Source organism: Eptatretus burgeri, chromosome 1 (assembly GCF_056783735.1).
Source record: "Eptatretus burgeri isolate ZD-2024b chromosome 1, Ebu_testis_v1, whole genome shotgun sequence".
Classification (NCBI taxonomy): Eukaryota; Metazoa; Chordata; class Myxini; order Myxiniformes; family Myxinidae; genus Eptatretus; species Eptatretus burgeri.
This window is the reverse complement of record NC_140961.1, coordinates 159,854,868-159,869,112: the sequence shown is the minus strand read 5'-3', so window position 1 is coordinate 159,869,112 and position 14,245 is coordinate 159,854,868. Positions and strand designations below refer to the sequence as shown.

Below are 14,245 nucleotides of genomic sequence, written 5' to 3'. Positions count from 1 at the left end.
CAACATACCTACGCCCATAACCATTCGATAAAATATCTACATAGCTCATAACCATTTAATTATAAAATATTATAAACATACGCCATACACCATCACCATTCTATTTTTATCTGGAATATGTATATATACAAACCACCACCACCATTTTTATTTTTCACCAGCAACATGTATTTCCTTCATCGCACATCCTAGTCCCGTTTATGAAATAACTGAAGTAGCTCAATAATTTTAGTGGAGTGCTCGAGGATTAACAATATTTGATGTCTTCCCCTCTGGGGCCAATATGTATAACGCCTCCGATGATCCCACTCTGGAGCATCCCACATATAACTGACCATGGGAAAAGCAAAGAGTGGATAATTCCAGCCCTGCTACTTTCAATGACTGTCCTTGTGCCTTATTGATAGACATCGCAAAGCACAGGCATACAGGAAATTGTAGGCTCTTAAATTCAATCGTTGAATTTGATGGAATGAGTGGAATTCGCGGAATCAATACATCTTCTCCTTTCGCACATCCTGTCATGATAGTGGCCTCAATTACATGTGGTAGTAGTCTTTTCACAATCAGTTTAGTTCCGTTGCAATGTTTTGGTGCATCTAGATTACGCAATAACATAATAGGGCATCCAACTTTTAACGACAGATTGTACGGAGGCAATCCTGGTAATTCCAATGAGTTTAGAAATTCTGTGGGATAATGTATGGCTTACGCAGTATCCAGTGTGGTGTCAACAGACTTGTGACTATGTTGTTCACCTGGAACTACTTGTAATAACTGATGGTTTATTCCACGGACTGTTTCATTAAGTGGAGCCAGGATTGTTCTTTCACAGAGCCATGGTATGATTTTGTAATTCGTCTCTAAATTGGGATACACATGAGCCTCTAATTCTTCCATCGATGAAACTATATTGTACCACAGTCATCCGGAATAGATATTACATCATTTGTGTTCAGAATTTCACCATTTCCAAGTTTGAGAAGTAATTGTGCGAAATTGCCAGTATCTAAATCATCATATAATTTGACCCTCATATTTGTTGTTTGATGGATAGTTTGTACGAATGTCCAGAGGTATAAAGATTTTAAACTGGCTTTCATTTCATCAGCTGGAGTGCCACGGGGTACGACAGGTAAAGTTTGTCTGAAATCGCCAGAAATAACCAGCGTAACTCCACCTATAGGCAGGTCTACTCCTCTTAAATCTCGTATAGTTCTATCTAATGCTTTGAATGCATCCTTAGGCGACATCGTACCTTCATCCCAAACTATGAGGTCGCAATTCTTCAGCAATTTTTCTGCTTCAGTTTGTTTGCCAATGCCACAAACCGGATATTCCATTGGAGCTAAGTCGAGAGGCAATTTGAAAGCAGAATGCGCTGTGTGGCCACCTGAAAGTAGTGTTGTGGCTTTACCGGATGAAGCAATGGCTAATGCGATCTTTTTCTGGCTCCTCATCTTAGCAAGCAAAACGTTGAGGGCAAATGTTTTGCCAGTACCATAAGGGGCATCCAAGAAAAATATCACACCACTTCCCTCTTGAACCGCTTCAGAAATCAGTTGAGATGCATTACTCTGATCCTGTACCAGAAGCGGCTCATTGTCAGAAACAAACTTTGCGAGAGTATCTGTGTTGGAGTTTCTTTCACGAAACCATTCTCTACTGATGGTTGCGCTTTCAGACCTATTAGAAGAGGGAAGTCCCAACTAAGTTAAATCTTTCCCACTCATGTATAATACCAAATCTTCAATGTATGTAAGAGCCTCATTGAACATATCTGGTGTGTACTGGATGTCCTCTTGGGGATGTTCTCTTTGGACTCTGTTTTTTACATCCTCAGACAGGGCCTCTTTGTGAATGTCCCATAGACTCTTGGGATCTGACATCTCACACGCAGTTATCATAATTGCAAATAGATACCAAATGGTCGATGGGAATTGAGAAACAGTTGCCTCTTCAAGCGTGGCGTTCCAATGGGCATCGTCTTCTAGGAGTCCGAGGAGATTGCAAGCCTCACGGAATGTGCTGCAAATTTGCCCGTCCACTGTTTTCAGGTCTATGAAACTCACTGAACCTCGTTTCACATGCAGGAGGAGGCGGACGTGGAAACACTCAATTATTGGGATGGACTCTGTACACTCGACCCAATGCGTCAGATTTGGAAATACCGGGATATCCTGGAAATTCTAAACCTTGCTTCTGTCCTGTTCCAACGTTTCTGACTCGAGTTCCAAGTGAAATACGTTAGCACCTGAGCATACAGTAGAGTTCGAGCAAAGCCATCAATTTCGCATCGTTTGAAAAATGCCAGTAAAATAGAAATTGGAGGTTCTTCCGCTCGTTGTTGGACATTTCATTTTGATCTGTAACATATACTCTCTGTCCGTTCTCAAGGTGATTTGTCAGGTGAATAACTGGAGGAAACCTGCCAGTAATGGGGAAGTTCAATATCCTCCATATGGCTTCATTTCTGCATATATATCGACCATTTTCATAATTTTGAACCTCGTTGATGTCGTTTCTCTCAATGGTTACTACGGCTTGTTCACTGCCCTTGTGAATGTATTTGCATATGTATTTGATAGCTTTTACACTATTGCAGTACTCAACGTTGATATGGGCATTGAAAATAGTGGAGAGTAATGGGATATATGGAACTATCCATTTATTATCAACAACGACGGGTTCAGGAATACCGTGAACTTTAACCATTGTTTCAAATCCACTATCATCAGGTGCCCGCCTACGATACCACGGATATCCATCTTTATCCGACTGCGTTTCGTGGAGTTCTCTCGGAAACTTCTTTCCACATTTTCCATTTGTCATGCAGGGTGCCTTGCTATTTATTACCCCACATGGACCATGGATCATATGACGTTTCACAATAGCGTACAGAAACGGATACTCTTTTGGTTAGGCAATTCAGCGTGAATGACTGAGTCAATCTGGGTGGGTCTAAGTTTTTCTCTGAGCCAAAAAAGGCTATGTACGTGTGGAAGACCACGTTTTTGCCATTCTATGGTTTACATGTAGGCAGCAACATACCCACACACGTTAAAATTCGTCATAAGATCTATCAACAGAATCACTTTCCTCTGAAAGACTCTCGCTATTAGATCATGTCGGTCATGTGCGACTTGTCCTGGTAATAGTTCTTTGAAAATTTCTGGTCACTGAGGATTACAGGTTGAAGTTATGAAAAGGTCAGGTCTTCCAAAAGTTCGAACATATGCCATTGCATCTTGAGTTCGTTCTGCCATATACCATGGTCCACCAGTGAATGATGATGGTAATATAACTCATTGACCAACATTTGCATGGCCGTCATTGGTTAGAGAATCACCGAGATGTATATAATCAGCCACGCGTAACTGTTGCTGATGAGTTCTGATGAATCGTAGTTGTTCAGTCTCAATCTTTGCATACATATCAACTATATACTGGTGAAACAGTTGGCGACAACGCAAAATGATATTGAAACTATTTTGCCTGTGCATGACTCTGTATGCATAGTAATCATTTACAGATACTTTTTTTCCAACATTCATTCGTCCGTTCGTGGGATTGAACTGCCATATTTGGAAGCAATAGCCACCTTTTCCTTCCCAGTTAATCAACGGGTATAGCAGGGCATCATAGGAGTGGTGTGTCTCACTGATTCTCTGCAGTTGGTCATTTCTGCAGTGTATGACGATGGCACGCCGATTGAATTCTTGCCCATTGATGACGATGGCCACTTCATCCACTTGTGGGGCATTGTATCTTCTCTCATGCTCTCCAGCAGGAGTTCTATCAGCATGAATTACAACCCTCATGTCTTCACTGGGAGCCTGTTCTCAGGCTGTTTTGAAACTTCTTACGATGTTGTTCGTTTCATGCAACATCTTTTGCAAGTCCAAAACCAACTCGAGAAGGATATCTTCAACAACGCTACACCTACGTTGAGCTTCCTGATTGTGATCGCCCATGAAATAGATCTGAAGAAACTTCGGTTCTTCTCCGGGTTGTGGCAAAATGGCCCCGGCTCGATGATATACTTTCCCACAAATCTTAAATTTAAGGAAGCAGCCCAGTAACCTAACTTCTTCAGCCCCAAATGATGTCATTTGGAAGCATGAGTTATACCTCCTGATATTGCCAAAGAAATGTTGCGAGTGGGCAGATGTTCCATCCAACAGAGACTTCAACGGTTCTGGTGGTTCGTATATATCAGTGATTTTCACTTTCCCTCCACTGCAACACATACCAGGAGGTTCTTTCTTGAATTTTCTTGCGCCACAATGATGTCAGATCTCATCCATCCCACCTATTTGAAGTATAGGGATTAATTGATACTGATTATGCGGTCTATAGTAAAAGGCTTCTCTTTCCATTTTCGATGATTTGAAAGGGCCGGTTCTATTGGCAGCTGAATGCAACCGTTTGCTTCGGCGTCGATCGTCCGAGACTTCAGGCAGCTCTGCTTCTCTCGCTGCTGCAGTTGCTTGGCGATCGCTTCTGCGTCGAGCGTCCTTAGATTCTGGCAGCTCTGCTTCTCTCGCTGCTGTGGTTGCTTGGCGATCGCTTCTGCGTCGAGCGTCCGTAGCTTCAGGCAGCTCTGCTTCTCTCGCTGCTGCGGTTGCTTGGCGATTGCTTCTGCATCGAGCGTCCGTAGCTTCAAACAGCTCTGCTGCTCTCGCTGATGCGGTTGCTTGGCGATTGCTTCTGCATCGAGCATCTGTAGCTTCAGGCAGCTCTGCTGCTCTCGCTGCTGTGGATGTTTGACGAACGATTCGGCGCCGAGCGTCCGTATCTTCAGGATTCTCTGCAAGCTGAGCAGCTGCCGAATGCGACCGGTCTCTTTGATGCCTTGATGTCGTTTTCTCTTCGGTCTCTACATCTCGTGACGCTCTCACAGTCTTCGCGTGTGGCGTTTTTCTCCCAATGCTGCTTCCTCGCTTTTTAGGAGGCATCAATAATTTTTTTTAATTATCAAAATATTACTATTATGTATTAATGTGTGGATTAATTTTATGTGAGGTGGTTGTGCTCGGGGCAACTCGTCAGGGAACTATCCCCTACAACTCACATCGCGGGAGTCCTCGCAAGGGGATCCACTGCCAACTGGGGAGGCCAATTAGTTCCGAGAGCCCTGCGATGATTCGCATGGGTCCGGCTCAAAAAGTGCGGGAGTTCCAGCGATTTTCACTGGGGTCCGCGGGAATGAGCACAACCAACCTTTTGCCACTATACAAAAGTAAATAGTCACTCTATTTAGCACGATCTCCTGATAGAGGTACTGGTCCTATTGCTGAGGTAAATGCTTGATGATGAGGAATGGATGCGAAATGGATGAGGAATTGGTGAGGATTTGATGAGGAAACCTGCTTGATGATGAGGAATTGCTCGGGAAAAAATATCTCCGCTTCAACGAAAGTGGATATTAGAAGAAAGTGTATTATGTGAGGCAGCATGTACTGATACTGATGAACTATTGTTGTCAAGGAAATGTGTATAATAGACGACCTCTTTTGGTTTTTGTTGATGTAAATAAGGCCTATGATAGTGTATCAAATACCATGGACGCCGTATCATCTATATTTGGCGAGGAAATATTAGACAGTCTCTGCATCGCATGTGTACGTACAATATGAACATATTGGGGTGAGGCAGCGTGGATTGATCCACTACTGTTCTCAACAAAAGTGTATAATAGCGAACGCAGTGAGCTTCATACTCAACGTGTGCACATGAGAGAAAAGGAAACAACAACAACACAATACCTTGGCAATTTCAAATCCGTGTCTCGGCTATGACCACGGACTTCTAATCATAACCTGGACCAGCAATGCCATCAACTCGCAGCAGTGAGAACTGAAGTCACCGGAAATGGCTCAGCAGCCATGTCGCATTGCCACTCGCGAGTCGCACGCAATTCAAAAAACCTGTGGATGCATTAAGAGTTTTAATTATTTTGCCAGTATTTTCAACTGGTAAACGTAAAAAATGCCAGAGTGCGTGGCGTTCGAATGCAATAATAAGTCTGGGAAGAGCTCCACATGCACCTTTCATCGGAAAGAATGCGATTATTGATGCTTTTTTTCTCTTTCAATCGTCAATCTATTTTTAGAGTAATATTTTAAGAAGTTACAATTTAAACGCTAAACGCCAGTATAACAATTCAAATGATCGCAAAGTACAGTCGATAGTTTGAAAGAAAATGTAAAAAAACGATATTATCCAGGAAAACTCCGGAAATGAGTTTTCCAGGCGTCAAGAATTCAATATTTTCTCTCATTCAGCACATCTGTGAGTGCTATACAAAGATTCGTCTCCACCATGTTGTTCGAACCATGAACACTAGATTGAAAGATAAACCCATCAGGAAAAAATTCAGCAAACTGATCCTATTTGCACATCAATAGTTTACTAACCATTTGCATTGAAGTGTTTCTCCTAGGTTTTGACATATCTTATGTTTCAACCGACTGCGATTATAATAGTTGATCGTCATCTTCTATAGGTCAATGCATATTAAACCAGTCTCCTTCGTGTGTAGATTATAGGTCATGTTCATTAAGGTTGTCCAATGTCTGTTCAATGTTTTCATGATTGATCAATATATTATAGGCCATACAGGGTAGCTTTAAGCTACCCACTATGGCCTATAATATATTGATCAATGATGAAAACATTAATGAGACTGGTACTGGTTCAATATGCTTCGACCTACTACAGAAAGCTACACTCTTTAATATACACATATTAATAGGAGGCCATAGGTTAGTCTGTAGATTATAGATCATATGTATTAAGGTTGTCCGATGTATGTTCAATGTTTTGATGATTCGTCAATATATTATTAATTTTAGGCTATTATTATAGGGGGTAGCTGAAAGCTACTGCCTTATGGCTTCTAATAATACAAATATTATAGGTCATAGGGGGAAAGCTATACACATTACATTGATTATCATCAACACATTACACTGATTATCATCAGATCATATGACATATGATATGATAATCATTCATGAGAATTGTGACACCTCGTACTCACTCACCTTATTGATTTGTGCTGCAGAGCTTATATTAGCTTGGTAGTGATAATTGTGTTTATATAACCGATCGTGTTTATACACCGCACAGCGTTTAATATTCGCAACATAGAAATCAAACCCGATCGTGTTTATACACCGCACAGCATTTAATAGCGAACGTAGTGAGCTTCATACTCAACGCGTGCATATGAGAGAATAGTAAACAACAACAACAACAACAACAACAACAACAACAAGAACACAATACTCTGGCAATTTGGAATCCGTGTCGTCAGCGATGACCCTTTTGCTTCCGGTTTTTGTCATGGGGAATGATGCGTCCCTGGAGATAAAGGCATCGTCGGAGACATGAAAGACCCAAATATCAGACATGGTGTATATTTCCTCTACTGGTTTTAATTAAGATAATTCCCACATCATCAAAAAATAATTTTTAATGGTGATTTACATTATTTGATTGCTGATCCCGAATCCAGGCCGAAGTGACGCAAAAACGTTATACAGTGACAATAAAACTGGTTTTTATAACCATGGTTATGACAATAATGAACAAAGAAAATGTTAATAAAATATGACTTACAGATGATTAGTATATCATTATATGGTATAATATACATACGGTCATTTTTGCAAGTGTGTCAAATGCAGAAGTCATAATTCGGAAACCGAGAAGTCGGAGGTCATTGTCTTCAATTGACTGTTGTATTAATTTCTCATTCTCTATCAAATTCCGTTGGTCCCATGTCAATCGGCTGAACTTGAAAAATTAACGTTACGAAATTAGGTGATGACGTCATAATTCGGAAACTGGAAGTCAGAAGTACAATTCTTTTACATCGGGACACTCTCGGGTACATGTTCTGTCAGCATGTGAAGTTTGGTGAGGATCAGTTCAGTACTATTCGCGTGCATAGGTCACAGATAAACACACACAGACACACAGACAGACACACTTTCAACTACATATATATGCAAGTTCTAATCCTATTAATGGCAATCAAAGGCCAAGGCATTAATGTTTTTGCGTGATGTGCCATTGTTTAATTTTCCTGGTACTATTTTAATAACTAACCACAGAATATATTTTTCTTTTTAATCTCAGGAGAGTTTACAATGAGACAATGAAAAACTACCGATCACTGAAAGCCCACAAATTTTTGGTCTCTGGCTGGGTGCAGACTGTGCTACACAAAAATGTTGCAGGTATCCATGTTAGAGCCTCTAACATTTGTTTGATCAACCATCAAACTCTAACATTTGATAGAAATTGATGCCACGATTGATGGCTCTAGGCCACAGAAGTCTCCTCTCTGGTTCAGTAGCCCGACTTGGTATGAGATAAAAGGAGAGTTCTGAATTTTTTGCCTTGTTATTAGTACAACTGAAAATACAGCAACTTTTCGGCATTGTTGCAAATAATAATGTGTAACAAAGGCTATGAAAGAAACAAACTTGTAACAGGTACGAGTCGAGTGTGGTGCGATAGCGCTAGCACGACCTACACTGCTGCAACGCATAGCAGGGCGATCCGAGCGAACGAGGTACTTTGTTTTCCCCTTCGCCAGCGTTGCTATGCAGACATTGCATTATGGGTCGGCGAAGTTTCCGGATGTCCGACCCCGAGAATGCGCACTCCAGGATTGAAGCTAGACATACCTATCTCTCGGACACAGATACTTGCCATTGCAAGTGCGTTGTTGTACTGTTTCGCGTGATTCACAAAGTCCTGGTTAAGGAAAAGGTTTTTAATAGCATCTGGAGGTTGTGATGGAATTGAACCGGGTTTTGGATTCGTAGGATCATGCTTCAGGTCGACCTTGCCATGGTAGCAGCAAAATCCTCTTCTCTCCTCGCTTCACACAAAAGCATCACAATGTGAGCATCTAGTGCATTGAAATAATGAGGTCCTGCTCAACGCCTGGCTGTACTCAACATGAAGTTCCTCTCGGAAGAAATCGGTATCATCGTATCGAGCAATGTTGCGATTCTCACGGTGAGCCTGCTCTCGTCTCGCACGGTGTACGTCCTGATGGTGCAGGGCATCCCTTACTTGCCGGTCTTCTCGCTGGTGAGGGATTTCTTCTGCATGACGCCTTGCCTCTCGTTCAGTGTTGTCTGCCAAGCGAGCAGTTCATTCTTCATCCATTTCTTCTGCACGACGCCTTGCCTCGCATTCAGTGTTGTCTGCCAAGCGTGCAGTTTGTTCTTCATCCGTTTCAGCTGCACGACGCCTTGCCTCGCGTTCAGTGTTTGTCTGCCAAGCGAGCAGTTCGTTTTTCATCCGTTTCAGTTGCACGAAACTTTGTCACGTGTGTTGCGTCGCGTGTCAAGCGAGCAGCTCGTGCTTCGTTAGATTCCATTTTGCTTGCAAGACGTGCTGCTTCGTTCCTTTGCTGGCGTACACGACGACTGGATTGGGGCATTGTGTTTAAGAAAATCGAGAAAGAAATCGAGAAATTACAGAAATCGAGAAAGAACGAATACAGTAAGTCGATAAATCGAGAAAAAAATCGAGAAAGATTACAGTAATCATCACTGAATGAATTGGGGCATTATGTTTAAGAAAATCGAGAAAAATCGAGAAAGAATACAGTAACCGTCTATTCGAAAGTCCGTAAGTTAAGTCCTCACTGTCCGGAAGTTCGCATATCACAGTTATGATTATTCGCAATTTAGTTTTAATGGCCAATTATTCAATTAGCGCCAACGTATTTTGCCTTTTCGCAATGTCATCGCAAGGAAAAACACAAAGAGAAGAGAAGAGAGAGAAAAAAAAACGTACATGCAAAAATAATAACAATAATAATAATAATAATAATAATAATAATAACTAGAACTGCCACTTTATAACTGCTGGCAGTGATGACCGGGTACCCAGACCTTCAATCCAACATGGCTGCCAAACCCTGGGCCTGATCCAGTTGAAATTTCAAAGCTTCATTCCACATGGCTGTTCCATCATAACTCTGATGTCTCACATTTATTGATACAGTAGTTCCAGAGTAAACATTAATTAATATTTTTCCTTCAATCCACCATGGTTGCCAAAAGATGTGTCGTTCATCAAAAGGGGGGGGGGGGGAGAGCCGGTCATACATGTCTAGTTTCGCATTCAAATAACACTCTGCATTCAATCTATTTATTACTTAAGCAGTTCTCCCTTTTTCCTGAATACATAGTCGGTAGCAATTGAATTTGTGTTTAGATAAGTTAAACACAAAGTAATAAATGTGGACAGCATCGTTGCAGAGGGTAAACGGGATTGCTTGGTGGTGGGGGAAACAGTTGGGTGGTGGAGAATAGAGTTGAAGGTTGGGGGAGAGAGAGTTGGAGGTTCGGAAGAGGTTGTTGATGGTTGGGGAGGGTAAAATAATTGCAGGGTGGGGGTAGTTTGGGTTAGGGTCACCATCCATCAGACATACAGAGAGATAGACAGTCACACTCCATCAGACAGACAGAAAGCCACACTCCATCAGAGAGACAGCCACACTCCATCAGACAAACAGCCACACTCCATCAGACAAACAGACAGCCACACTCCATCAACTGGACAGCCACACTCCATCAGACAATCACATTCTGTCAGACCGTCACATTCCATCTGACAGACAATCACAACCCATCAGAGAAACGGTCACAGTCTTGTCACACACTGTCATATTCACAGTCATACAGACAGTCACAGTTTATCAGACAAACAATCCACTCAGAGTCGGCAGTCCATTCACACAATGCACACCATACACACCCTCAAACACAACATACCACCTCCTTCACAAACACCATAAACCCCCACCCTCGACCTCCTTGACCACCCCGTGTGGTGTGGTGTGGTGCAAGGTGTGTTGTGGTAGGATCTGGTCCAGTACAGTGGGTTGAATCCAATGGCCATTTTTCTGACATAAGTGGACACGTTGTGTCTTCAATCAGATCGCTTTCCTTCACCAACACTTTTGATTGCTTGCGCTGTTTGCCAAGAAGCGGCTTGCAAAGCGATTGATACGGAACGATTATCTTAGCAAGCGATAGCAAATCGTTTGCTCATGGAGCACACCTGTTTTTTAATAGTTAAAGGTAAAGAGGTGAAAGGTGAGGTCGCTACCCACTATTTACCTCCAGGAGGCACAGATTCGTACAGGGACAGAGTGGGGGAAGCGATGTTTTAGCATCTCGGAGAACGCACTCATTGTTTCACCTGCATGGCAGATGTTTATTTATTTTGCCGTGGGGATAAAGTTATTTCAAAAGAAGTGTAATCTTTTATAATTATTGTTTAAAAAAATGTAGTTATCACATTTTGTAGTACGGGTGAAGAAGGCTTTGTGCTCCTTCTGTTTGAGGTGTATGATTGTGTAAGTGAGGCGTGGTGTGGGGTTTTTTATGAATATTTTTTATTTTTTTTATAAATTATTATTTTACAATATTTTTAAAAAGGCTTTAACCACGAGAGTTTATCATGTATTATATTTAAATTATCGCAACAATTAACACCGGTCCTCGTCGATTGAAATTTTAAAAATGTGCTGACGACAGATGGAAGCTTCGAGACGATGCGTGTGACGTAAGCGATGTGATCACGTGGTTCCTTCATGTTCCGCCTTCGCCAATCGCCATATTGGATTATATTTCCTTGGTGGAAGACTTGTATTTGAGCTCCTGTTATCTTTGGAATTATAGTTCGATTATCCTTGGCACAAACAGGTGTTACCTTGTCCAGAGCGGATTGTTTGAGTATCAGGTAAATGTGAAGTTTGTCGTGCAAATGGATGTCGAGTTTTTACATTTAATTTAATGTGTCTGTGGTGACATGGCTATTTTGGTGCTAGGCCGCAACTGTTTTACCTCAATAAATCTGTCGATTAATTTTCTCAAACAAATTGTGAATTTCATTGCTTACCTCACATGTAAAGTCAAAAGATTCAGTTTCGATTTTTAATAGATGGCATTTTATATGGAGTTATTTTTTTTAAAATTTGCCACGTAGCATTATTTAATTATTATTTATTTGTCTCATGCTCCGTGTGCTCTTTCGAACTGGATGAAAAGATGTGGAGTATATATATATATATATATATATATATATATATATATATATATATATATATATATATATATATATATATATAATACCCCACCCCCCCCACTTTGACATTTTGTATGATCGGAAGTGACTTGCTCCTGCTCCCATCACTGTACAGATTGAGTGACTTGCTCCTCATCCATGTGAGCTTAACATTCGGCGAAAACAAATTCGATTACAATAGGAAGATTATTTAACAAAACTACCTGAATGAGAGCTTTCTTGACGGTGTGTGCACCACGTGTGTGGTCACATCTATCTACAATTCCAGCTGTGTGTGTGTGTGTGTGTGTGTGTGTGTGTGTGTGTGTGTGTGTGTGTGTGTGTGTGTGTGTGTGTGTGTGTGTGTGTGTGTGTGTGTGTGTGTGTGTGTGTGTGTGTGTGTGTGTGTGTGTGTGTGTGTGTGTGTGTGTGTGTGTGTAAGACCGCTGTTTCTCGACAACCTCTGGTCCGATGTAATTGAAACTTGCCAGGTATATTGCTGGGGCCCTGAGTATGTGCCTTTTCAAGGTTTGATATTAATCGGAAAAGTGCTTCCCAAGTTATGGCCATTTATTTACCAAACCACTGGCAAGACACGTTGTTGCGTGGGCGTGGCCAATGGGGAAGGGAAGCACAGCCACGTTCCCCATTACGGGTTACAACGTACTGGCTTCGTACGGGAGAGTGATTACTTCGTGTATTCTAATAATTTCTCGATTTCTTATGCGCATTTATAGATAAACACAATGGCCCAAGTTATGATCGTTTTCATATTAGACGGTGTATAAATTTCGGGAACATCAGAGTGCTGGTATGCTCCGAACCAGGAAGTAAATTTTTTTCTCTCTCTTCTCTTCTCTTTTTGTTTTTCCTTGCCAAGACATTGCGAAAAGGTAAAATACTGTTGCGAATTCGCGCCCACCGGCGTGCGAGCGGCCACGTAACTCGAATCGCAGCACGTCGCCCACCGGACGAAACGATTCCGTCGTGACCCTCTCGGACTAACGCCGGGAACTAGTCACGGGTGGGCCTTTCGGCCTCACCACGATCGTTCCAATCGGCCCCCCGCGTGGGATAGGGTTGTTCGCCAAATTCGACCTACCTAAGTACCCACACGGAGGGTAGACCGGGCGATCGCACCTCGCCGCAGGTCGACTTCGGACACGGGCCACTTTAAGCGACCCGTTCCGTACTATCGGGATAACTGAGCGGTGTTATTGTCAACCTCGACGGTTCCGATTAATTATCGGGCGTATTTAGCCCACTACCAACCCTTTACGTGAAGTAAGATGGAGATTCAATGAAAGAAAAGACAAAGCGAAACGGGAAAAACAGTTCAACATGAGGCACATTTATTCCATGGCACACGGATAGCACACATATACAATTACAACAACTATGCAACAAAAGAAACACAAGAATGCAGATCTACTACCGACTACGCGAGCACACGGCAACACTTGCACAGTTTTACTTTACAGACGGCGCAGACAACACATATACTCAAAAGCAAAAGAAAAGAGCCACCCTCAACGACAAGGGGGCAGACGGGGCTGTGGGCGCGAGACCGGGCGGAGCCTACCCGTCTTGTGATGAGCCGCAAATGCCGCGGCAGTGCCCCGACTCCGCGCTCCTCCGCGGGTTTTGTTGGCACTGCTTGGAATGGGGTGGGAACGGGGCCCCCTTTCCACACTATCTCAGCGCGGGGGGGGGAAAGAGGGGGGAATTGTTGATGCTCTGTGGAAAGAGGATAGCTGGCTTGCTTGGGTCCCGCGACGAGCGACTCCACTGCGACCTCGATCGTGTTCCCGGCTTCCCCTCTCTGCAGCTCCCCGACAGGCTCCGAACTCCGACAGACTGACTCTCCTCCAGACCCGTCTTGACTGCTGCTGCCACACTCCGCCGCCGCCACACCTCTCCAACTCGCCCGAGCCCAAAAAACTCTGCCGCTGCTACACTTCGCCGCCGCCACACCTCTCCAACTCGCCCGAGCCCAAAACAAAACTGACTGAATTCGGCCCGCGCTCGGCGCTTTACAGTACGGCAGGAGAATCCATATGCAAATTTCCGGATCAGGATGACCTCGGGGGCGGAGCCACGCTCGCCCATTGGACGGAGGAAAATTGGGCGTGAACCT

At 42.9% G+C, this 14,245-nt stretch overlaps 1 protein-coding gene and 1 pseudogene across 10 annotated transcripts in view; one reads left to right on the top strand and one right to left on the bottom strand.

Moving 5' to 3' along the window:
- Positions 1 to 2,356: 2,356 nt before the first annotated feature.
- Positions 2,357 to 3,821, bottom strand: LOC147035869 (uncharacterized; annotated as a pseudogene).
- A 7,771-nt stretch (positions 3,822 to 11,592) lies between these two features.
- LOC147035868 (vomeronasal type-2 receptor 1-like) overlaps positions 11,593 to 14,245 on the top strand; it is a 48,142-nt gene continuing 45,489 nt past the window's right edge. For 3 of the 10 annotated variants that reach the window (XM_085847850.1, XM_085847832.1, XM_085847865.1), the window contains exon 1: positions 11,593 to 11,784. The gene's annotated coding sequence lies outside the window, so the exon portion shown is untranslated. The remainder of the gene's footprint in view (positions 11,785 to 14,245) is intronic. The other 7 variants (XM_085847824.1, XM_085847847.1, XM_085847842.1 and 4 more) reach the window with 4 other exon arrangements.